The following is a 25,741-nucleotide window of genomic DNA, read 5'->3' on the forward strand; positions in this document are numbered from 1 at the left end:
AACGTTATGCTCTAATTATCTTGCAATTTGGGGTCACTGCCAGCCGCACAACATCAATGCTATCCTACAAAATGCAATAATTCTGTTGGTACTGATCCAATCTCAATGAGATCTCCTCCATTCAGCATAGGGAGGTGTGCCTGTTGAAAGCAGTTCTGTATATATTTATTTTTCTGGGACAGGAAAATCAATTGGATAGAGTAAATTGTTCTTATTTGAAGCCTGATGATGCCAGTTTGTTTCTTTAAACTGACCGAAAAGAATGAATGTAGGACATAAAACAAAATTGCTGTCTGTGTTCATGTCAGAGTCACTATGGTTTGGAGGGTGAAAGGATGATGCTAGTCAGCTGTTGTGTGTGCATTCATTGAATTACTGTCTATACTCATGACCCCCTCCTTTCTTCATGCTGACTGTAATACAGATGACACAATCTTCATGTATTTAACCTTGCGACTTGTGCCAACATTCAGGGCAGAATCTTATGCTCTCCCCTGCCACCATTCCACCTCCACTGAAATAAAGTCCAAGATGGGAGGGTCTTTGAATGGCCTTCCAGCCCTGCTGCCAATTGAGACCTTTAACTGGGTAATTAACCCCCAATTAAGGGGGAAGTTACCCATGCGGCGGGCGGCCCTGTCGCCACATGGGAAGCACGGCACAGAAAACCACGTGGACTGCTTCCCAGTTCCCCGGGGGTGCGGGGGGGGGTTGGTGGTGGTGGTGTGGTCCTTGTTCAAAGGCATAGTGCCTGAATGAAGGACCCGGCATTGAGAAGCGGGGGGGACTAGCTGAGGGCCACCCCCCTGCCCTTGCCGCCGCGACCCGCACCCCGCGAGACCCCTCCCGTCCTGACTACCTTAAGCCTGGTTCCAGGGCTGCTTCTCAGTCACTGCAGATCCAGCAGTAGCCACCGCAGGCCTCTGATTGGCCGGCACCTCTGCAAGGCCGGGACTTCCGGCCACAGGGTCCTTAATCCTATGGAAGGCCTGCCACTGTCCAGTTAAGTGCCTGATTGACACTAACTTTGGCAGGCCTTCTCAAAAAGAGGGGAATCGGGGATCTGAGCGCAATTTGCCCTGACATCGAGACCCTTGCCACCAGAATAAAATTCCCCCTCAGTTTCCTTCTGGTTGAATAGAGCTGACTGGCTTGTGGTGCATTTTATAGGATGGCATGACTGTATTTGAGTGAAAATATACAGTGTTATATCACTCCCATCTCTCATAGTGCTTTGATCTTGCACAGTTACTCGCACCTCTCTGCTAGACTAATACTGTGTTGGTAATGTAAGTATAATAAGAAAATTAATACAGTTGCTCCTGATTTAGCTACTGGTTTCTGACTGTATTTGTCTTGACATTAATTCCAGTCTTAACAGTTAGCCTCAGTAATATATTGAAGCCAGCACTCCAGTGATATCATAGCATTTATTGAACTCAAAAATAGATGCTAATGGGACAGAACAAAAGGATATTAGTATTAATCATAAACATTAAGTCATAGTTATTAACTTACAGTACCTTAGTGATTTTGTTTTTGTTTCCAGTCTTACAAAACTGCCTCTGTGTTTTGTTAAGCATATTTTTGAGGATTCATTTTTGAAAGATTGAAGAAATGCAAAACTTTGGAGTTTTCAAAGGGAGTCATGTAAAGGCAACTTGCTTTTGAAAAACAGTCCCTGGCAATGTTTTTTTAAAAGGGTCAGTGAGAAGTCTTGTGAGGAAAACAAGCCTTTCTGGGAAACCACCTGACTTCCAGCAACAACAACAAGCCTTTCTGGGAAACCACCTGACTTCCAGCTCAATAAACAACAGAGAACTTTGGACACCTGGAAAAGTTGTTTACAAAGAAGTGACGTCAAGATTGATGGAGGTCAGAAGCTTGACCTCCTGTTGTCAGTTTCGCTCTTGAATTGTTTTGATTTGGAATTGAACTGTATATTCCTGTATTTGCAAATTCAGCAGTCCTATAATAAATTAGCACAAAAATAACTAGTTTTAGAGCATTTGCCATCATATGTTTTTAAGTTTTATATATGCAAACATCTGCTGAGAAATCGTAATGGCATTTGGCAGTGATTCACAAGGAAGGAGAGAAGATCATAACCCAGCTCAGCTTTCCAGCACCTCTCTAAAAGGCTCTGAGAAGTCCACTGTGTCAATTCATCTCGTCTCCTGACTTTGAAGAAAAGCCTGCTAAATTAATTCTCAATGCCACCTGAAAAGAACTGTTCTAAAAGATCCCAGTGACCCGTCTATGTATACTCAGAGGCCAGCTTTGGAACACAACATATCTCATCTGCTGTTTCTTCAAGAATGAGCAAGTATTCAGCCCAAGTTTTTTTTGTCTGTAATAGAGCTTGAAAAACAAAAATCTCTTTTTTTTCCCGGTTAACCGGTGTATGTGTGTGCGCGTGTGTGTGTGTGAGTGTAAGGGGCTAAGGTAAAAATAGAACTTTAATATTTCAATCTGTGTTTATGCTTTACTTCATTACTGGTTAAGACTTGTTTTATAATAAACTGATAATTTTGTTGTTTATTAAAGTTACCTGGATGGTGTGTTTATTCTGGGATAAAAATAGAGTCTATGTTGACCGTATCAGTAAGTGGGAAAAAATGTTGAACCATTTTAGCTAGTGTGTACTGGCAGCTCTCTGGTACCTCATCCAACTGGCCTTCTTCTGGAGTAAGCCTAGTCTCTGATCTGTTTTGCCACTTCAAACATGAGCAGTATCACAGCAGGAGTCACTGGACAGTGATCACAAGTGGGAACCCTGGTGAACTTCTTCCCTCTTTGCCCAGGAGCACTGAGACTAATTGTAACATTTCCAAATGTTGCCTCAGCTGAAATCATAGGAAGGGGATCAAACTTGAAATCTCCCTTGTCTGCCTGGCTCAGTGCCATTAATGGATGGCATTAAATGATGTTTAGGTATCCACTCATGTCATCACTTGCAACACTGGTGTTTTCAGTTATTAAAATCAGCTTCAATTATGGAATAAGAACAAAGTAATATTTTCATGAGGGTACAGTAAGTAACCTGTGTTTATTGAACAAGTATAAAATAATACTATAGAAAGCCTAAATCATACATCAATTTAACATAAATATACATTTGCACAAATGAAAAGAACAGATGAGTTTATTGTTTTTAATTATTTAAAGTGCTTGTGCTAAAAGACTTACATAAAACAGCATTTGTTTAACTTGGATAGGTCTCCTCCAGTGTTGGCTGGAAGCCCCTGATCAGTATCTTTCTTGATGGAAGAATGTAGGGAATTTAAATAACTGTATCCTGTGCCTTTGTATTTTCAGGATTTGAATATAGCCAGCAGTATTTGTGGTCAGCACAATAACTCTTACAAAATACATTGACGTGCATAGTTGAAAATGATGCATAATATATACCATGCAGTACACAGAGTAAATAACAGGTAACTGGGAGTCATTACAAGCCAGGAACTGAATGAATGAGGGTGATTTTCATGTCACAACAATCCTGCCTGTGTTCATAAATGAAGGAAGCTATTTTCAGAAAAAAAAATTAAAGGGCTCCTCAGTTACAGTCAGAGAAAGCTGAATGAAGGTTAAGGAGATATTTTTATGGCAGTTGCCTGTGGGTTTGAGCCTTATAGGTTTCCAAATTTTATGTATTTTCTGCTCTTGTTCCTTTACATGAAATGCCTGCTGCTGTAAAGTGCTGCATGTTTCCATCCCTGATGCTTATTCCTGTCATCTTTAAGGCACTGCAGCCCCTTGACCAGTAGTATCAGATAGAACTGTAAATCTCCAGAGCGAACTGTGAATGATTTATAACCATTTATCTGAACCTTGAGATTCAGTTCTCGTGAAATCACCTCAGAGCAAGATAGGATGGGTTTATTCTGACTTTGGTTAGTTTTTATGTCAACACTGGTTATCAGCATAAGCTCTGCCAGTCACCGTCGTCACAGTAAATTTTATGGAAGACCCGCCACTGTCCAGTTAAGTGCCTGATTGACATTAACTTCGGCAGGCCTTCTGGGAAAGAGGTGAGTCGGGGATCTCAGCGTCCATTTCCCTTGACGTCGAGAACCCTGCCTCGAGAATAAAATTCCCCCCTCAGTTTCCTTCTGGTTGAACACAGCTGACTGGAACCAGACTTAAGCTAGGTTAGGGCCGGAGGGGTCTTGCGAGGGCAGGGGGTGGCCCTCAGCGTGCCCCCCCCCCCCTTCCTAATGCTGGGTCCTTCATTCATGCACTAAATGCCGTTGAACAAGGACCGCTCCCCACCCTCCCCCCACCTGCCGAAGCCAGGAAGCAGCCCACATGGTTTATCGTGCCGTGCTTCCCGTGCGGTGACAGGGCCGCCTGCCGCATGGATAATTGCCCCCTTAATTGGGGATTAATTACCCAGTTGATGCAGGATGATACCAAATTGTTGACAATTGTTCCTGCAAGTTTATCAAGATAATGTGCAGCCAGTAACTGGTAAATTCTGCAGCTCGTTTATACTACACCAAGAACACACATTATAGAGTGATTTCAAGGTCTGTTTAATCAAGAGATTTCCCATGAAAGCTCAGGAACTCCCAGCTTGGGGAACCGTTTGTTTGATTGTTGCGGCCATCAGGCACAAATTTACAACTCAGTCAAGATAGCAGTATATGATTAAACTTCTAATTAAGTGTTTAACTAAAATCAAGCTCTCCTGAATGGAATTTTACATTAATAATGGAGTTGGCCATTTTGAGGTCCACTGAATTAATATTGCACTCATGTTAAAACTAGACCTGATCACTTGAACATAACATTTATTCAATGACAAACCTTTCTAGTTACTGAAGTAATTGCTGAGTGTCTTATTTTGATGAAGAACGTGTAGTGCAGGGATGGGTGGGAAAAGGAACAAATGCTGTTTATCAAGGTTGCCACTTTTCACTTGCGTCTAAGGCCCAAACAGCAGGTATAGAGTGGGATCTTGGACTGTGTTCAGATGATTTCTTTGCTGATGATGAAAATTCATAGAGATCCTGAGTAGCTCGAGTAACAAATGCCTCTAGTTCAACTAAGTGAAGAGAAAAATCAAACTTCTACTCTAACAACAAACTTTTCAGGGAAAGATTTGAAAGAAGGATATCACAGAATCACATAGAATCACAGAATTCTTACAGGGTGGAAGGAGGCCATTTGGCCCATCATGTCCACACCAGCCCTCAGAAAGGGCAATTCACTTAGTGCCATTCCCCTGCCTTCGCTCTGTAATCTTGCACATTCTTCCTTCTCATATAACTGGCTAATTCCCTTCTGAATGCTTCAATTGCTTCCACCACACTTTCGGGCAGTGCATTCCAGACCTTAACCACTTGCTGTATGAAAAGGTTTTTCCTCATGTCACTTTTGCTTCTCTTACTAATTACTTTAAATCTCGTTCTCGATCTTTTCACGAGTGGGAACAGTGTCTCTCTATCTACTCTGTCCAGACCCCTCATGATTTTGAATACCCCTATCAAATCACCTCTCAGCCTTCCCTTCCAAGGAAAATAGTCCTAACTTTTTTTTTTAAGAGATACAGCACTGAAACAGGCCCTTCGGCCCACCGAGTCTGTGCCGACCATCAACCACCCATTTATACTAATCCTACACTAATCCCAAATTCCTACCACTTCCCCACCTGTCCCTATATTTCCCTACCACCTACCTATACTAGGGGCAATTTATAATGGCCAATTTACCTACCAACCTGCAAGTCTTTTGGCTTGTGGGAGGAAACCGGAGTACCCGGAGAAAACCCACGCAGACACAGGGAGAACTTGCAAATTCCACACAGGCAGTACCCAGAATTGAACCTGGGTCGCTGGAGCTGTGAGGCTGTGGTGCTAACCACTGCACCACTGTGCCGCCCCTAAACTTCTCCAGTCTATCTTCAGAACTGAAGTTCCTCATCCCTGAAACCATTCTCGTGAATCTTTTCTGTACTCTCTCCAATGCCGTCACATCTTTTCTAAAGTGCAGCACCCAGAACTGGATGCAACACCCCAGTTGAGGCCAAGCTAGTATATTATACAAGTTCGACATAACTTCGTTGCTCTTGTACTCTATGCTCCTATTAATAAAGCCTAGGATGCTGTATGCTTTATTAACCGCACTCTCAACCTGTCCTTCTATGTTCAATGACTTATGTACATATACACCCACGCACCTCTGCTCCTGCACCCCCTTTATTTTATATTGTCTCTCCATGTTCTTCCTACCAAAATGTATCACTTCATATTTCTCTGCATTGAACTTCATCTATCACCTGTCTGCCCATTCCATCTACTTGTCTATGTCCTTTTGAAGTTCTACACTATCCTCCCCACAGTTCACAATGCTTCCAAGTTTCGTATCATCTGCAAACTTTGAAATTGTGCCCTGTACACCATGGTCTAGGTCATTAATATATATCAGGAAAAGCATGGGTCCCAACACTGACTCCGGGGAACTCCACTACAAACCTTCTTCCAACTCAAAAAACATTCAATCACCACTACTCTTTGTTTCCTGTCACTCAACCAATTATATATCCATGTTGCTACAGCCCCTTTTATTCCATGAGCTATAACTTTGCTCATAGGTCTGTTGTGTGGCACTGTATTAAACGCCTTTTGAAAGTCCATGTACACCACATCAACTGCATTACCCTCATCAACCCTCTCTGTTACCTCCTCAAAAAACTCCAGCAGGTTAGATAAAAATGATTTTCTCTTAAGAAATCTATGCTGGCTTTCTTTACTTAACCCGCATTTGACAATGTGATTATTAATTTTGTCCCAAATTATTCTTTCTGGAAGTTTCCTCACCACCTAAGTTAAACTAACTGGCCTGTAGTTGCTGGGCTTATCTTTTCGCTCTTGCGTTTGTACACTGTCTTTCACAATGTCAGTTTGTCTCAAAGCATTTCAGTGCTAACAACGTACTTTTGAAGTGTAGTCACTGTTATATAAGCAAACACACATATTACAGTCCCACCGACAAAAGTAAGATAGATGGCCAAAGAAGCTGTTTTAGTTATGTTAGTTGGGTCCTTCATGTCGACCAGAAAATTGAGAGAACTCCCCCGCTCTTCAAGTACTACCATGAGATCTTTTATGTCAGCTGAAAAGGTAGCTGGGACCTCAGTTTAATGTCTCATTTGAAAAACAGCACTTCTGACAGCATGGCACTCCCTCAGTACTGCATTTAAGGAAGATTATGTGCTCAAGTCCGGGTGGGAGAATCTGTGTGCAGCAGCTGTAGTCAGACTGTAAACATGTTTATAAAGAACAGGTTCACAATTATGAGACAGTCAGAGAGACCCTGACTGTATGGGACAAAGACTGAAAGGTGCCACCGCCATAGAAACAAACAGCATGGAAAAATCAGAAAATACTAAAATAAAAAGTCAAACTAAAAATCAAATACCTTTCGGGTGTGGTTAATTAGCTATAATAAGCATAGAATGGGACAGTGGGGTATAAATTTGGGAAAGGCATGTTGATTTATAAATAAGACCACAGGTCTCCTTTTCAATCAGGCTTAATATCTTCAATTACCAGCTACTGCATTCCCAGTTGATATTGTTTAGATGATTGGCAGCAGAACAGGGTGCTCTACATTTGATTTCTAGAAGTGTTTAAGCAGGCAGACGTCCAATTAGTTCCCACCCAGATATTATGCTGAGGATTTGGCACAAGGATAGCAATGGATAATGGGACAAAAAATTCACATGTCAGCAACTAAACCTCCTAAAGAATTACCAGTTCCAGAGGAACTAAAGGAATCAGTACCAACTGTTTTATTTAATATTTAATATGACATTTTTCTGCTCCAGACATTTTGATAGGAGTAACTTATATTTTAATAGCACTAGTCGATATGAAATATGCTATAAAGAAAATTGTTGAATGCTCACCAACAGATCAATAATGAACTTTATCACGTTCGGAGAAACGCGTTATGTTCTGCGATCATGTGCCCTTAGAATAGCTGGTACAGACTGTCACAGCACGCTTGTGATATTTGTGAGTCTTTGAAACAGCTGCTATACGCTACCAGGTAGCCTGACTACATTCTGCTGTTCTCTAACATTCAGTGAAATAAAACCAAAAGGTGAAATTCCTCCTGTTAATTTTACTGCAAAAGTTGATGTAAACTGATGACAGAATTTTTCATTTTGTATTCATACCAACATTTTTGCTGGATTCAAACTGCCTCCATAAACCTATATTTATGCGATAAATTAACATTGCATTGGGATTTAACACATCTCAGAGTTCAAATGAAATTTTTCTCAGGCCCTTGTGCTTTATAATATCATTTGAACTCCTCAGTGTGTTGCTGTCTTGTAAAACACACATGCTTATAGTTATCTTATAGACACATACTCATACTCAGCCTGAAAATTTTTAGTACCCCATTCTTTTTAATGCCCAGTGTGGAATTGGCACTGTTGTAATGTTCCGAAATTATTTAACTTTACATTGTAGCTTAACAATTGGTTGCAACCAAAGACACGTTTGCTGAAGGCAAACCACCTAATGACCTTAATTTTGGTGGCTGCAGGATTGCTGAGTTCCAAAGAGAATAGTCCTGAGTACAATGTTGATCTCATACAAATTGCATAGTTACTTCTTGGACCCAATTTTCAATTTCAGCATGTAGTGGTCTTGCACAAAATGTCTAAGAGCTTAAACATGCAAATGAGGGCACTGACATTAAGGGCAGAATTATATTCTTACCTTGGAGGCAGGCACAAAGGCAGGGGGACAAACAAAATGGCAGGAGGTGCCAAATCCGACATTGCCTGGGTCCCCTGCCATTTTATCCAGGCCAGGAAAGGCCAAGAATGGCCTTCCCGCCACAGACCAATTGAGGCCCTTAAGTGGCCAATGAATGACCACTTAGGAGCCTCTTCCCACCTCCACCTCAATTTTGCAGAAGGCGGTGGGGCCCACAGGCATGGGAGATGCTGCCAGGTAAAATCTGGTGGCCTCCTAGCAGGGTCAGGGGTCCCTTCTTTGGGGGCAATCCAGGGACCCTGGAGGGCCCTCTCGGCGGTGATTGCATGCCCTTCTCTTTTCCAAGAAGACCTGCCTCCACCCTCACCCACCCCTCACTCCACCCTGTCGCTGGGGCCTGCTCTGACCCCACTCACCTATCCTGGGGTCTTCTCTGTCCTCAATGCTGCAGGGCCTTTTGCAGTTCCAGCAGTAGTCACCACTCCCAGTGGCACTGCTGGTACTGCAGAGGTGCCAGCCCTCTGACTGGCCAGCAGCTCTGGAGGCAGGAGCTTGTCCTTTAAAGGGATGACGGGAAGTAAATTTCCTGCCACCGTGAAATGGCTTCTGCGTTCTGATGGAGGGCTAAGGTGGGGTCTCCACCTCCCCCCCCACCCCACCAGACTTCCAACCCACGGCCAGAACCCCCTCCCCAGAATAAAATGCAGCCCTAAAGGTTTGATTTTCTAAGTTTTGGGCAGAAGTCCTGCCCAGCATTAATTCAGTCCATTTAAAGGAGCATTTAAGGCAAAGTGATTTTTTGCATAAAGGTAACATAGGGGGTGAAATTGGACTAGTTGAGGATGCAAAGCAGGCTGAATTGTGTTTGCTGCCCATTTCCAACACACCTAATATTCAGTTCTATTTAAGTCAGAGGAAATAACATTGAGTGGGGTATATGCCACATGTTTTGTATTCCCGCCCATGTCCAGTTTCACCCCCATAATGCTTGAAGGGATGATGATGATGGAATTTGCTTTGAAAGTCCCACCAAACACAGCTTTGAATGCTTTAAGTGGTAGAAAATGAAATAGGACATACCAGAAAGATCAGTTAGCACCAGCGTCAAGCTGTCTGCACCTGCCATTATGCCATAAACCTTATTTAGAGGTCCTCGCACAAACCTACCTGCAAATGACAGGGAACCCAAAGTCCTGAGGCTCCAAGTCAGCACAGAGGCAGAGTTGAACCAAAAATTATAAGGATACTAACAGAGCACCTCCAAACCATGAAACCTCTCCCTCAACTGCTGTTGCTGCACCTCTTTTCAGACTTGTATAGGGATATATTGCAAATTGTCAGTCTGCTTGTGCAACATTCAGTAACAGATGAGCAGAAATTTCCTCCAACTAAATATTGGGAAGACCTGCCTCAAGCTCCATTCCCTAGCTACTGACTCCATCATTCTCACAAGCAATTGTTTGAGGCTGAACTGGACTGTTTACAACCTTGATGCCATATTTGACCCCGCAATGACCTTCTGACCATATACCCGTGCCATCACTAAGACCAGCTATTTCAACCTCTGTAACATTGCCCAACTCGTGCTCTCCCTCAACTCACCTGCTGAAACCCTCATCCATGCCCATGTTACCTGTAGACTTGGCTATTCCAACACATTTCTGGTCAAACTCACATCTTTGACTCTCATAAGCTCATCCAAAACATTACTGCCTGTATCTTAAGTCACACCAAGTCCTATTCGCCTATGTCATGCAAGGCCCCCACCTTCCAAGAATGACGCACATTCATTTTGTCATGAACATTGATTTTAAACTGTTACTGGAGTGAAGAAAGGACTTGTTAAGCAGATCAGCCGTGGCTGGAAAAGACATTTGCATATTAACAGACAGTGACTGGAAGGACAAAGGACCACTCCCTGACACATTCAACCCGCAATGGACCTTGATCACAAGGTAATGTGTGTAAGAGGAGCATTCCAGACACTGCTAAGGTGATACAATCCAAGATGTGGTCAGACCAGTTAATCACATGACTAACCGCCGGGCAACCTGGGGTTTTCTGAATTGTACAAACAGTTTGAACTCAGAGTGTTTGATTGCTCCTGGACTGAGAAGATCACTCTCCTGTCTGCTCTCATCTCTTTCTCATAAGCCTCTGAATCCACTGAAGACACATGAACCCCAAGAGAGAAAAGTCACCTACAGTGAACAAGGTTGAAGAAGAATACTAGGCCCCAATGAAAAGCAAGATCTACCTATAATCAAGGACTCTACAGTGAGCTCGAAGAACCGTAACAAAAATTCTTCAGATATTGCTTCAAACTTTTCCACTTTATTTTTATTGTGGTCTTTTCTGCCTCTATTTGCATGTGTGTATCGCGTATAGATGCTCGCGTGGGCACGTCGTGTATCTGTAGGCGTCAACCGAATTAGAGTTTAAGGTTAATAAGTTTCAACTTTTCTTCTTTGAACCTAAGAAAGCCTGTTTGTGCTGGTTTCTTTGCCTTATAATTGGAAAGCGGCGAACAAAGATTCACCAAAGGGGAGCTAAAACACAGTGTGTTTAAAATTAAACCCTGTTACAGTAAGACCAGGTGAAACGGACCCCCTAGACCTCTTTCTCACCTGATCGTAACACCTATCACAGCCCTGTGCTCACTGACCTACATTGGCTCCCATTTGAGCAATGCTTCAGACTTAAAATTCTCGCCCGCATTTTCAAATCCATCCCTATCTCTGTAATCACCTCCAGAGATACAACCTTCCAGGATAAATACGTTCATGCACTTCTGGCCTCTTGCACATTCCCAATTTTAATAAAAGCAAAATACTGGGGCTGCTGGAAATCTGAAATAAAAACAAGAAATGCTGGAAATACTCAGCAGGTCTGGCAGCATCTGTGGAGAGAGAAGCAGAGTTAACGTTTCAGGTCAGTGACCCTTCTTCAGAATTTTAATTGCTCTGCTATTGGCAGCTGTACCTTCAGCTGACAAGGACCTATGCTCTGGAATTCCCTCCTTAATCCTCTCTGCCTCTCTACATCTCTTTCCTCCTTTAAGAAACTCCTGAAAACTTGCCCATTTCTGGCCTAATATCTCCTTACGTGACTTGGTGTCAGATTTTGTTTGATGACGCTCCTGTGAAGCAACTTGGGACCTTTTACTATGTTCAAGGTGCTGTATTTATGTACATTGTTTTTAGCCAATTGTTGCCTAGATGGGGGAGACGGCGGCGTAGTGGTCATGTCAGTGGGCTAGTAATCCAGAGGCCCAAGCTAATGTCCTGGGGACATGAGTTCAAATCCCACCACAGCAGCTGGTGGAATTTAAATTCAATTAATTAATAAAAATCTGGAATTGAAAGCTAGTCTCAGTAATGGTGACATGAGCCTATCATCGATTGTTGTAAAAACCTTTCTGGTTTACTTATGTCCTTTAGGGAAGGAAATTTGCTGTCTTTACCTGGTCTGGCCAACATGTGGCTCCAAACCCACAACAATGTGGTTGAGTCTTAACTGCCCTCTGAAATGACACTCAGTTCAAGGGCAACTAGGGATAAGCAACAAATGCTGACCTTGTCCACATCTTATGGAAGAATTAAAAAAAAATAACCAAGCGGCTAATGTGTTCAGCAGGGCCACCTCTCCATCTTAAATTGAGTACCAACAGTATTATCATATGGCTGCCCAATTTCTGTGTCAGTTACCTGAGATATAACCTGCAGCTAGGGTATGTTACAAGGCTATGTTATGTGGAGACTTCAGTTCGTTATGGAAATAATATTCAGTATTGTGCCAGTCTATATATTCTGCATTTTGAGGACACGCTTTGTGGCGTCATGCGTAGTACAGATACTTCATGCAGGAATCTTCTGGGTGGCATTAGGTTCGTACAGAGAATATACACTCTGCCAGCTATTTCTTGCCAGTTGTTCTTGAGGCTACCCTTGGATGCCAATTAAGGAAACCCTGCTCTTTGTTTTATTGCCTGCATCAGCACTTTAAGGCTACCATCCACAAAATATTGAGAGTTCTTTCAGGAACGTACCATTGGTGAGAAACAGTGTGCATCTTTAAACCCTTTCCCTTTAGCTCATATAAAATAGGAAACTCAATCATATGCATCATCATTTCTTTCATCAGTGTATTTCATTTGTAGCTAATTTAAATAGGAAATTCACTGTAGCTTGCTCTCCGCTGACTTGACAGCCAGTTCTAATTCTTTGAAGGAATTTCCCCATCTCACAAATTTTACAGATACAGAAAGCGTTTTTTAAAGTAATTGAAACGGGTTGAGCATCATCGTAATGTAAACTGTTTTAATTCACTTGGTTAGTAACCTTGCAATTTTCCACTCAGGTAAAAATAAACTGCTGAATCACCTTCCTTGCCAGTGTACTCTTTTTGCAACTGTACAGAACAGTATATATTCCCCCACTCCTTCACTTACTTCTGAACAGCAATTGTTGATAGCAACATTTTTACTTATATAAATTGTCTCTTGTACTGAACGCATATCCCAGAGAGTCACTGCAATGTTTCATTTTTCTGTCCAGCATCCATTCCTCATTAGCATTGCAAGACAAGTACCTAATGGTAGTTTTTAAATGCTGCATCCTCATATCCTGTGGCTGGATAAAAATGCTGTCAGTTTCCATTCCCAAGCACTTCTCTGCTTTTCTAATTTTGCATAATAATCTTGCAGTTTAGTACAGAGAACAGAAGAATAAAAATGACCACTTTGAATGACGCACCCCTTTAAGAGTTCATTGCCAAAATAGGAAACCCTGCCTCTCACTGTATGAGCTTCCTGCATTCAGCCAATGAACAAGTGGAAATTGCATGGAATGCACAATGATGCCTGACCCTGGGAATTTCAGCAGTATTGGCCATGATGAAGCGATCAATTCACATGGCCTACCGTACCTGCCCCAGTGCATTTCTGTGGGAAATCCACTCTTCTGTGTTTGGATTTCCACATCCAAGAGGAATTATCTGTGAAGAGCTGTATAGGCAAAGGCAGTGGAATTTTTTATTTTGTTTATTCATTCACTGGGTGTGGGCATTGCTGGCAAGCCCTTGAGAGCCAATTTCCCTTGAGAAGGTGGCGGTGAGCTGTCTTCCATAACCAGTGCAGTCCGTGTGGTGAAGGTACTCCCATACGTCGAGACCTTTTAAAAAATGGCTTTTACTGATCGCTGCTGATAAATTCCCTGAATTTTCTGTGTCGGTGGATTGGTGACAATAGAGTGCTGCCTGTTCTCACCTTCAAAAAAAAAAGCCAGACTTTTCCCAGCTCCCAGCCAATCCTGAAAAGAGCATAACATCATCATAAAAATAAATAAAAAGGCCATAAGAATATAGGGGGATGGTTTTCTTTGTTAGTTACTGTGGTTAAAACATGAAAACATGTTCTCAGGTTCCAATCAATAGCCACCAGAGAAAAGAAAGACTTGCATTTATAAAGCTCCTTTCACAACCTCAGGACATCCCAAAATGCTTTACAGACAATGAAATACTTTTGAATTGTAGTCACTGTTGTAATGCAGGAAACACAGCAGCCAATTTGCACACCATATGGTCCACTAACCTCAGTGTGATAATGACCAGATAATCTATTTTTCAGTAATGTTAATTGAGAAATAAATATTGGCCAGGACAGTGGGGTTAACTCACATGCTCTTTTTTGAAATAGTGCCATGGGATCTTTTATGTCCACTTGAGAGAGCAGGTAGGAACTTGGCTTAACTCTTCATCTGAAAGACGACAGAGAATCCTCCTACGTGGTGCTGAGCCACTGGCATTGTGTGGAGACTCTTTGAATTGCTGGAGATGACAGATGCTCAGTTGTAGGAAGATGGAATGGTATCTAGGTGGTCTAGTCTTTCAGGATTAGCTTGAATTTAAGACACAACCATTGAAGTGATTTATGATTTAACTCCTTATAGGGACTAAACCAAATCAGGCGTACATCTCTACGAACCTCCTTTAATTAAGTTCAAGCCAGACAAATTCTTATAGACACTTATTTGGGTCCAAAGAATTGAACTAGTTTTTCCTCAAAGAAAACTAACAGAGAATATTACCATTTTTTGGATCGCCTATTTTTTAATAATTATGGCTGTCATAAATATCCCAGATATTATAAGGGTCTGGGAAAATCTGTTCCTATCTCTCCACTTAAAGAGACACAGGCCAGAATTTTACACAACCCCAGTGAGCTGGATGGTGGTTGGGGGGGGGTGGGGGGTGGTGGCATAAAATGGAGCAGGAGGCTCCAGGAGGCCTTGCCACCCGCTCCCACCTCCGCCCCACTTTATGTACGGCGGTGGGGGCGAGAAACGGGCCGCCTGCTCCAGGCCAATCATGGCCCTTAAGTTGACAATTAACAGCCACCTAAGGGCCTTCACCCACCTCCACAGGGATATTATCCATGGCAACGAGCATCCTGGAACCGGGAAAGGCCGCTCGGTGAAAGCTGGTGGCCTTTTAGCACCCCAGGGGTGGGCCCTGACAAACAGGCACAGAGTGCCTGATTGAGGGCCGCCCCCACTATCCCAGCCCCCCCCACTTTCCCAGCCCCCCCCCCTTCCCCCACAAACGACCGCCCTTACCTCTCTGGGGCCCGACCGATTAACACTGGCGAGGCAACCCAAACGTACCTGACTCCTAGCTCCATGTCCTCAATCCCCCTGTTAATGAAAGCCAACACACCATACACCTTCTTAACAACCCTATCAACTTGGGTGGCAACTTTGAGCGATCTATGGACATGGACCCCAAGATCCCTCTGTTCCTCCACACTACCAAGAATCCTGTCTTTAAGCCTGTATTTCGCATTCAAATTCGACCTTCCAAAATGACCTTTCTAAAATAGAATCCAAAAGTTCAACCTTGCTAATGTTACAGAAAAATATATTATAATATCCATCAAAATTTAAAGTAAACTTTTACCTTAAATTCCCTGAGTAAGCCATAGGGTGAGAAGTATTGTTGAGGAATTCAACACTTGTAATTTTTGCTTCAGATACCCTCATGTTTATACTGTTTCCAAGGTATCATCTGACCGTTTAGCATATAGGTGTTACCTTTCTGTGTGTGCTTTTCCTGCTCTTGAGATCCATATGTGCTAGTATCATTTAATGTTTTGCTAGAATTCCCCTGCTCTTGAAGTTGTGAGCATTTATCTGGTCAAAATGTGTATAATTGTGTTTACTTGACATCTTGTTCCTGTAAGTACTATTCCATTTATTATGTTATTATCTATAATTGTGTTTTTTATGGTACCTTGAACTCTCTTTTGAGTCGGAGGGCGGAGTTCCAGAGCGGTAAGTATTAAAATAAACTTACCTCGGGGATTCTCGGAGCAGACTCGGAGGGCGGTGTTCCAGAGCGGGAAGTTACCTCGAGTAGGGAAAAAAAACTGAAAAAGTGACGTCACAGAAAAGCTGTGACCTGATTGGCTGGTAGGGAATCTGTACCAAATTTGAAAATAAAACTGATAAAAATTGATTAAAACACTAATTAACTAATTAACAAGTAGAGTAACTAAACCAGAGGGAGGAGATTACTGTATTTAGTTAGTATTTAGTATTTATTGTAGAAATCTAGCACTAGGGACCACATAGTTAAGTGTATCATAATTTAGTATGGATTTAATAAGTATTTATTTATTTTATATTAATTAACTAATTAGTGCTAGAAATGTCAGTTAGAGGGGTGAAGTGCTTCACCTGTGAGATGTGGGAAGTCCGTGCCGCTTCCAGCGTTCCGGGCGACTACATCTGCAGGAAGTGTACCCAGTTGCAGCTCCTCACAGACCGCATGGATCGGTTGGAGTGGCAACTGAATGCACTTAGGAGCATGCAGGTGGTGGAAAGCATCATAGACAGGAGTTTTAGAGAGGTGGTTACACCCAAGGTGCAGGCAGATAGATGGGTGACCGCTAGAAGGGGCAGGCAGTCAGTGCAGGAATCCCCTGTGGCTATCCCCCCCTCTAACAAGTATACCGTTTTGGATATTGTTGGGGGGGATGGCCCATCAGGGGAAAACAGCAGCAGCAGCCAGAGCACAAGCACCATGGCTGGCACTGTTGTTCAACAGGGAGGGACAAAGCGCAGAAGAGCAATAGTTATAGGGGACTCTATAGTCAGGGGCACAGATAGGCGCCTCTGTGGACGTGAAAGAGACTCCAGGATGGTATGTTGCCTCCCTGGTGCCAGGGTCAAGGATGTCTCTGAACGGACAGGGGGCATTCTGAAGGGGGAGGGGGAACAGCCAAAGGTTGTGGTACACATCGGTACCAACGACATAGGCAGGAAGAGTGATGAGGTCCTGCAGGGGGAGTTTAGGGAGTTAGGTAGTAAGCTAAAAAACAGGACCTCTAGGGTTGTAATCTCTGGATTACTCCCTGTGCCACGTGCCAGTGAGGCTAGAAATAGGAAGATAGTGCAGCTGAACACGTGGCTGAGCAGCTGGTGTAGAAGGGAGGGTTTCAGATATCTGGACCATTGGGCTCTCTTCAGGGACAGATGGGACCTGTACAAGAAGGACGGGTTTCATCTAAACTGGAGGGGCACAAATATCCTGGCTGCAAGGTTTGCTAGCGTCACTCGGGAGGGTTTAAACTAGTGGGGCAGGGGGGTGGGAACCAGAGCAGTAGGACAGCGAGTGAAATAAATGAGGAGGACATAGTAAATAAGGCCAGTAGGACTACGTGGAAGAGCAGGCAGGGAGATGTTGCTGAGCACAGCGGGACTGGTGGTCTGAAGTGCATTTGTTTCAATGCGAGAAGTATAACAGGTAAGGCAGATGAACTTAGAGCTTGGATTAGTACTTGGAAATATGATGTTGTTGCTATTACAGAGACTTGGTTGAGGGAAGGGCAGGATTGGCAGCTAAATGTTCCAGGCATTTAGAAGCTTCAAGCGGGATAGAGGGGGATGTAAAAAGGGTGGGGGAGTTGCATTACTGGTTAAGGAGAATATCACAGCTGTGCTGCGGGAGGACACCTTGGAGGGGTCTTGCAGCGAGGCAATATGGGTGGAGCACAGGAATAGGAAGGGTGCAGTCACGATGTTGGGGGTTTACTACAGGCCTCCCAACAGCCAGCGGGAGGTAGAGGAGCAGATATGTAGACAGATTTTGGAAAGATGTAATGGTAACAGGGTTGTCGTGGTGGGTGATTTTAACTTCCCCAATATTGACTGGGACTCACTTAGTGCTAGGGGCTTGGATGGGGCAGAATTTGTGAGGAGCATCCAGGAGGGCTTCTCGAAACAGTATGTAGATAGTCCAACTGGGGATGGGGCCATTCAGGACCTGGTATTGGGGAATGAGCCCGGCCAGGTGGTCGAAGTTTCAGTGGGGGAGCATTTCGGGAGCAGTGACCATAAGTCCATAAGTTTTAAGGTACTTGTGGATAAGGATAAGAGTAGTCCTCGGATGAAGGTGCTAAATTGGGGGAAGGCTAATAATAACAATATTAAGAAGGAACTGAAGAATTTAGATTGGGGGCGGCTGTTTGAGGGTAAATCAACATCTGACATGTGGGAGTCTTTCAAACGTCAGCTGATTAGAATCCAGGACCAGCATGTTCCTGTGAGGAAGAAAGACAAGTTTGGCAAGTTTCGGGAAGCTTGGATAACACGGGATATCGTGTGCCTAGTCAAAAAGAAAAAGGAAGCATTTGTAAGGGCTGGAAGGCTAGGAACAGATGAAGCACTTGAGGAATATAAAGACAGTAGGAAGGAACTTAAGCAAGGAGTCAGGAGGGCTAAAAGGGGTCATAAAAAGTCATTGGCAAACAGGATTAAGGAAAATCTCAAGGCTTTTTATACATATATAAAGAGCAAGAGGGTAACCAGGGAAAGGGTTGGCCCACTCAAGGACAGAGATGGGAATCTATGCGTGGAGCCAGAGGAAATGGGCGAGGTGCTAAATGAGTACTTTGCATCAGTATTCACCAAAGAGAAGGACTTGGTGGATGATGAGCCGAGGGAAGGGAGTGCAGATAGTCTCAGTCATCTCATTATCAAAAAGGAGGAGGTGTTAGATGTCTTGCAAAGCATTAAGGTAGATAAGTCCCCAGGGCCTGATGGGATCTACCCTAGAATACTGAGGGAGGCAAGGGAAGAAATTGCTGGGGCCTTGACAGAAATCTTTGCATCCTCATTGGCTACAGGTGAGGTCCCAGAGGACTGGAGAATAGCCAGTGTTGTGCCTTTGTTTAAGAAGGGTGGCAAGGATAATCCAGAAAATTATAGGCCGGTGAGCCTAACGTCAGTGGTAGGGAAACTATTAGAGAGGATTATTCGGGACAGGATTTACTCCCATTTGGAAACAAATGAACTTATTAGCGAGAGACAGCATGGTTTTGTGAAGGGGAGGTCGTGTCTTACTAATTTGATTGAGTTTTTTGAGGAAGTGACGAAGATGATTGATGAAGGAAGGGCAGTGGATGTTATCTATATGGACTTTAGTAAAGCCTTTGATAAGGTCCCGCATGGCAGACTGGTACAAAAGGTGAAGTCACACGGGATCAGAGGTGAGCTGGCAAGATGAATACAGAACTGGCTCGGTCACAGAAGACAGAGGGTATCAGTGGATGGGTGTTTTTCTGAATGGAGGAATGTGACTAGTGGTGTTCTGCAGGGATCAGTGCTGGGACCTTTGCTGTTTGTAGTATATATAAATTATTTGGAGGAAAATGTAGCTGGTCTGATTAGTAAGATTGCGGACGACACAAAGGTTGGTGGAGTTGCGGATAATGATGAGGATTGTCAGAGGATACAGCAGGATATAGATCGGTTGGAGACTTGGGTGGAGAAATGGCAGATGGAGTTTAATCGGGCCAAATGTGAGGTAATGCATTATGGAAGGTTTAATGCAGGTGGGAGGTATACAGTAAATGGCAGAACCCTTAGGAGTATTGACAGGCAGAGAGATCTGGGCGTACAGGTCCACAGGTCACTGAAAGTGACAACGCAGGTGGAGAAGGTAGTCCAGAAGGCATACGGCATGCTTGCCTTCATCGGTCGGGGCATAGAGTATAAAAATTGGCAAGTCATGTTGCAGCTGTACAGAACTTTAGTTAGGCCACACTTAGAATATTGCATGCAATTCTGGTCGCCACAGTACCAGAAGGACATGGAGGCTTTGGAGAGGGTACAGAGGAGGTTTACCAGGATGTTGCCTGATCAGGAGGGCATTAGCTATGAGGAGAGGTTGGAAAAACTCGGATTGTTTTCACTGGAACGACGGAGGTGGAGGGGCGACATGATAGAGGTTTACAAAGTTATGAGCAGCATGGACAGAGTGGATAGTCAGAAGCTTTTCCCAGGGTGGAAGAGTCAGTTATTAGGGGACATAGGTTTAAGGTGCGAGGGGCAAAGTTTAGAGGGGACGCGCGAGGCAAGTTTTTTACACAGAGGGTGGTGATTGCCTGGAACATACTGCCAGGGGAGGTGGTGGAAGCAGATATGATCGTGACGTTTAAGAGATATCTTGACAAATATATGAATAGGAAGGGAATAGAGGGATATGTGCCCCGGAAGTGCAGAAGGTGTTAGTTTAGGAAGGCATCAAGATCGGCGCAGGCTTGGAGGGCCGAATGGCCTGTTCCTGTGCTGTACTGTTCTTTGTTCTTTGAGTCAATCTGCCTACCTTTACCAACACCATCAATTAATTAAATTTATGGCCACCTTTTACTGATTTCACACAGGATGTTTCAATGTGTGTTTATCATCCAAGTGCCTGGCAACAGAGACACTGAAATGGATTTTCCAACTTAAAAGGTGTTTCTGGTTCACATTCTATTGTAAAAGGGACCTTGAAAGACCTTGAATATTCTCACTCTACCTTCTTAAAGGGGAATTTCAGTGAGTCTTAAAAACTGACCATTTATTCAATCTTTAATTCTAAAAGGTATAATATATTCACTGTATCTAAATTCTACCCAATTAAGCCTATTACACTATGTTTCATCACATGACTGTCATTCCACCTTGATACTGTTCAATGGGTGGCTCTTAGTAGATCTCAGCCAAATCATTCAGAAAAAGCTCTCCATCTTGGACTGGGAGAGAGGGAAGACGTCTCTGAGGCCAATCCCACCCTGCAGAATTGGATCCTAAGTTAATGGAACAGTGGTGTTGGTGGCTGTGCAGAAGCAGACACCTTGAAACATTTAGCTCACAATCTTGACTGAAGTAAAGAACTGAAAGGCAAGATCCGACAGAAATGTGCTGTTGAAACTAAAATCATCTTATCATCAATCAGGAGCACCATATTTCTGCATATCCAAATGCAATACTTGTATACTTTCTATTTTAAAAAAAATGCTTTATTCAAAAATTGAACACAGCAAAGTCACTATACAATTTAATTGCATGATGTATGCCAGGGACTATTGATATGATGACATTTTCTGGCTTAACTGTGGATACATGGACCAGGAACAAAGATTAAGACAATTTTTGTTTAATTTTATTTCTATTTTAATTTCTAGGGTTCCACCTGGTTGGCAGAGTGAGGCTATGTCTACCCAGCATTGACTAGTGATTGTGCAGGATTAGATCGCAATGCTTATTAATTTCATCAATTTGGCCAGTAAGACTTAGCAAAAATAACTGGCCGAGAATTTGCTGGAGCTGGGTATCTTGCGTCATGCCCCATTCGTTAGACTTTCTCCCTCACCCCTATTAACATCGACACATCTGAGCAATAAAGCACTTGAGTTGCTGCTTTGATTTATGTTGTTGCTGGTAGAGATGTTATTGCTCACTATGGCCTTCCCTTCTCATGTGGCCCAAAAACATGAAAGCTTTCAGTGTACTGCACGTATTTATGTGGTCTGACCTGGAAAGGGTTACCACTGACAGTTCCTGATTATTTTGATCCTATTCACAAGCATTCTTGGGAAGCTGAATCTTCATGTTTAATCCACATGACCAAAGAGAGGTTTATTGCCTGATATGGATTGTTTCCCCTACAGGTGCCCATAAAATGTAACACAAATTATTAAAAGCTATCTAACGACATGATGTAGTAAGTCTGTGCTCCACTGCCTGTTATTACAGCTGCGACCTGTTTCAGTTGAAGATCTAGAAGTGCTCCCTTTAAAAGGGCATATATCTTTTGACAACCAAACAGCCCTGCTATAAATAAGAAATGTAACATTTCAGATCTGTTGTTATATTCAGCTGGGGAAAGACAAAGGATTGTTTTTACTTCTGGAATCGTGGCAGACTAAATGTTTCTTTATAAATATAACAGTCTGCTAAAAATGGATGCAAAATCTGAAGTAGAACCGGAATAACATGCTGGTTTGAAAGCTGATCTGAATAATAATCAATGCTCTAGATCTTCCTTTCCAAGATACACAATTATTTTATTCTTGAACTGCATCAAAGTTCGTGGCACTGACTCTGGGAGTTTTGCACTCACGGAATGACAATAAACAAAGTCCGTATAATTAGTATGGATTGTCTTCAGGGTGATTTAGAGAACACTACTTAAGTTTACAAGACCTCAGCAACATCTAAAATAAGCTTTTCTTACATCAACCTGCTTACATGAGTGTTCGATGTCAATGTTCTCTTATGAGCATTTATCCAAGTATTAGTAAAATTTGTCCATAATTGATTAATACAGCCCCAGTGAATACTATTGTACTTGAGCTACAAAATGTTAGGGGAAAGAAAGAATGTCTCCTATCGACTCTCTGCAATGGTTGCCAATGTACAAAACATCTTCTTGGTGGATCATTAATAATTTAAATTTATGGTCTGCGATTTGTACCATTGTTAGTCTTTTAAATCTAAACTTTTTTATCTCCCTGGAGACGGGGCGCGGGGCACGGATGGTGAGGGGCAAGCAGAGGCCACATCAGGAAACTATAAGAGAAAAAGTATGACAAATGCTTTGCTAGTTCTTGATGAAATGTAATATAGTTCCAAGCATGTAGATGATATTAAAAAAACAAACCTAGTATAACCATACCTAATATAAAGGTATGGAAACTGCCTTGTCTCTAAGTCAGGCACACACACACACCAGCATGAAAGGATTTTGTGCCTCCTTTTACCAACAAGCAAACTAATGGTTTTAAATTCTATAAATTCCATTCCTGTCAGCTCATTTTACTATTTAAAAAAAAAGGCACAAGGGTTGATGAATCGTGAGTCTGTACCTTTCTTCCCCAGATAATAACAACCCCCTTCACTCAAGACAGTGCTCACCTCCCTTCCTGATTGTAGACTCCCACAGCAGTTGCGGCAGCCCTGTTCTCGTGTTAATACCTCACAGCTGTGTTGCAAGGATCCCCATGGATACAGGTGTGAAGACTTATTTGTACAAGTGGAACTTAACACATAACACATAATATATTCATTGCCCCATGTCTTGAGAGAATAGGATTGGTCTCATCTGTGATGCCTTACACAATGAAATAGTCTGTTGGCGCTCACTGTTTAGCCTCATATATGAAGTTGTGAGGTACCACAGGGCTCCTATGTGGAACTGCACCCCAGAAAGAATCAGCCGCTATAGATAGAAGAAAATTTAAAACATGGGATGATTTCATTTGAAGAAGAGCAGGGAGTTCGCCTGGGTATCCTGGCTAATGGTCATCCCTCAACCTGCATCACTTTAAAAAAAAACAGATTATCTGGTCACTTATTTCACTGTTGTTTGTGGGAGTTTGTTGTGCATAAATTGGCTACTGCATTTCCCTATGTTACAACACTGACTGCACTGTAAAAATGTCTCACTGGCTGTACAGTGCTTTGGGACATTCTGAGATTGTGAAAGACCTTATATAAATGCAGGTTTCTTTGTTTTGAAGTTTTTTTAAGAATTGGATGCTGAATGTAACAGTGTTATATGCTGTTACTGTGAACATTGCTAAGGTTTATGGTTGTTTGTCAGTGACAGAGAGATAACAGAGGATGATGCCTCCTCAACTTCATTTCTGGATCAATGCTCCCAATTTAACCTTTGACATTTAAACTATTGTGGAAAGCTTCCTGTTCTCAGTGAGCTTCCTTTTCCCAATTCTCTAATTGCCCACTTTCCAGTTTCAGCAATCACCTATAAAAATTGTAGGTTAGCTGAAAGGTCACTGATATATTAAGGCTTCATTATTAACCTCCCAAGCCAAGGGAAGCCTTATATAACAAAAAAAGACAAGTAATATTTTGTGTGATGACAATGGGAGAAATATTGCTTAATTTACTTATGTATAGTTATATTGGAAGAATGTTTTAAAAGTAAATCCAAAGTGTATTTCATGATGAAAAGTAATTGGAAAAATTGCTGTGTTGTGTTTACCATAAAGGGACAGCATCAGACTGCCTTTTAAACTTAACAGAGGGTTCAACTTATCAAAGTGTTAAATTTATAGATAGGCTTAATAGGCATAGAAAAGGGATAGAGAGTAACAGAGGATAAGCTCAATAGAAAAATGGGCTTGATGGGAGTATAAGCTTAACAGGCATATATTTAATGAAGGGATAAGCTTAGCAGGGGGATAAGTTTAATGTTAGGCCATCCATAAGTTGTTTTTTGTGTTAGTACAAAGAGCTTAATCCTTTTCGCTTTGAGAAAATTTACTGCATTTGAAATGTTGCGTTTTCTTTCATCAGCTGCCTTCCCCGAGGTGTTAGTTCTTCAATTATGATTCTTTACTTTCACCAAAGTAAGACAACTTTACAGATATGAAAAGGTAAAGACAAGGAAGGGCTGCAATTATATTAAACACATCTATCATTTGTGTTCATGCAAAGCAGCTTCGATGACCATTTAAAAGATAAATAAGCAGCTTTGCTCAAAATAATCCAAATACCCAAAGTAAATTGCTTTTCTGTGGATTTACTAGGCTAACTATATCGTGTATATTGTGTTATGCAAACTAGTTTTTGCTTTTCATCAATGTAAACTGTATAGTATACTCTGCCAGACGTAGCAGAAAATTGGTCCCAGTCACAAAATGGACTCTGAGGAGAGCAATTTCTGGACGCAGTCTCCTGTGCTCAAACCATCTCCTGATACTCCGGGTGCCAAATTTAATATGCTAATCAGACACTTAATGATTGTTTTCAAGAGCCGGATGCCAATTTTGGCAAAAGCTGGGCAGAATGTGTGCCCGACATGCTTGGCTTAGTTTTTCTTGCTTGATGTTGATCTAATTAGTGGTTCTTAAAATGACCACTGAAGGCTGCTGAAGAACAGGTAAGTTTTATGGTTTGCATTTATCTCAACGTGGAGTTGCTCTCGATGTCCATTTTGCATTAAAAAAAAACCCAGGTGCGGCCTCTACCTGCACCCTGAAGACTGGTATGCTGTACTGAGATGCCTGTTTGGCATCCACAGCTCATTATTAAGTTCAAACAAAGCCAGGACCATAATCGTAGCGGTCTCTTCACCGTGCCTTCTGCTGCCTGGGCTCGAAGGTTTGGAATTCCCTCCCCAAACCTCTTTGTTTTTCTATCTCTCTTTCCTTCTTTATGATGCTTCTTAAAACCTACCTCTTTGACTAAGCTTTTGGGCATCTGTTCTAATATCTGCTTATGCAGCTGTGTGTCAAACTTTATTTGACAATGTTCCTGCGAAGCACCTTGGGATGTTTTGCAATGTTAAAGGTGCTATATAAATGCAAGTTGTTGTCAGGCGTCCAAAAGTCAAAATGGTCCTGACGGTGTACAGTTTTAATTACCTATTCTAGAATGGATGTTAAAATCATCAAGAAAACACTGTGTAAATTCACCAGGATGAAACCAGGGATGAGAAATTATTGTGATGAGGGGAGACTTGAGATATTGAGGCAGAAAAGGTCGGGGAGATGTAACAGAGTCAGTAATGAGGACTTGGCAATATAAAATTATCACAAAGAGAATGTGGAGAGAGACAAGAAGAAAGTTCATTATGTCGAGAACTGTTGGAGCTTCACCACAGGGAGTCGATGAGACAGAGACCAACCATCTTTTAAGAGAAGAAACATT

The 25,741-nt window shown here is 42.4% G+C and overlaps 1 protein-coding gene across 2 annotated transcripts in view; it reads left to right on the plus strand.

Moving 5' to 3' along the window:
• The window catches only part of epha3 (eph receptor A3), a 259,677-nt gene that overhangs the window by 160,673 nt on the left and 73,263 nt on the right, over positions 1–25,741 (plus strand). The window lies entirely within an intron of this gene.

Source organism: Heterodontus francisci, chromosome 10 (genome assembly GCF_036365525.1).
Source record: "Heterodontus francisci isolate sHetFra1 chromosome 10, sHetFra1.hap1, whole genome shotgun sequence".
Classification (NCBI taxonomy): Eukaryota; Metazoa; Chordata; class Chondrichthyes; order Heterodontiformes; family Heterodontidae; genus Heterodontus; species Heterodontus francisci.